Genomic DNA, 711 nt, shown 5'->3' with positions numbered 1-711 from the left:
CCCTGCCCAAGGAGCAGTGCGACGTCATTGACGCCTTTTTCCGTGCAAAGCACGACGCGGGGATGGTACGTGAGAGCAAGTCTCCCCATTCGACACCCACGTTTTTTGTTCGGAAGCCGAACGGCAAGTAGCGTATCGTTCATGCTTACAATAAGCTCAACGCTGCCATCATTCCGACACAGACGTTAATTCCTAGAGAGGATGTTTTACAGAACAACATGGAGGGGTGTACGAAGCACAGTGCACTCCATTTGGTAAATGGATATTACCAATTGCTCATAAGAGCGAGTGAGACTCCGCTGACAGCGGTATGCTCTGGGAGTGGCTGGTGCTGCCCCAAGAGCTGTCAAATGCACCAGCAACATTTGATCGTCTTGTGACGCAGTTGTTCAGGCCTTACAGAGCATATGCACAGACATACTCTGACAACATTTTCGTTCACAGTCGTGCGGAGCAGGGAAGGCGGATGAGGAGAACCACATCGTCCACCTTAGAGCGGTGCTCGAGTGCATGTGCACGAACACACTGCACGCCAATGCAGACAAGTGCATCTTTGGCGCAGAAGAGATTCCCTCTCTAGGGTATTATCCAATCTCCTTAAAAGGATGCGGAATGGTGCTGGAACACCGAACATCAGAAGACTTTTGACGGGGTCAAAGACAGTCTCCTGCATGCGCCAATACTGGCGTTGCCAGATCTCGATCGTCCTTG

This window comes from Plasmopara halstedii (assembly GCF_900000015.1).
Source record: "Plasmopara halstedii genome assembly, contig: Scaffold_1651, whole genome shotgun sequence".
Classification (NCBI taxonomy): domain Eukaryota; phylum Oomycota; class Peronosporomycetes; order Peronosporales; family Peronosporaceae; genus Plasmopara; species Plasmopara halstedii.
This window is presented reverse-complemented; position numbering follows the sequence as displayed.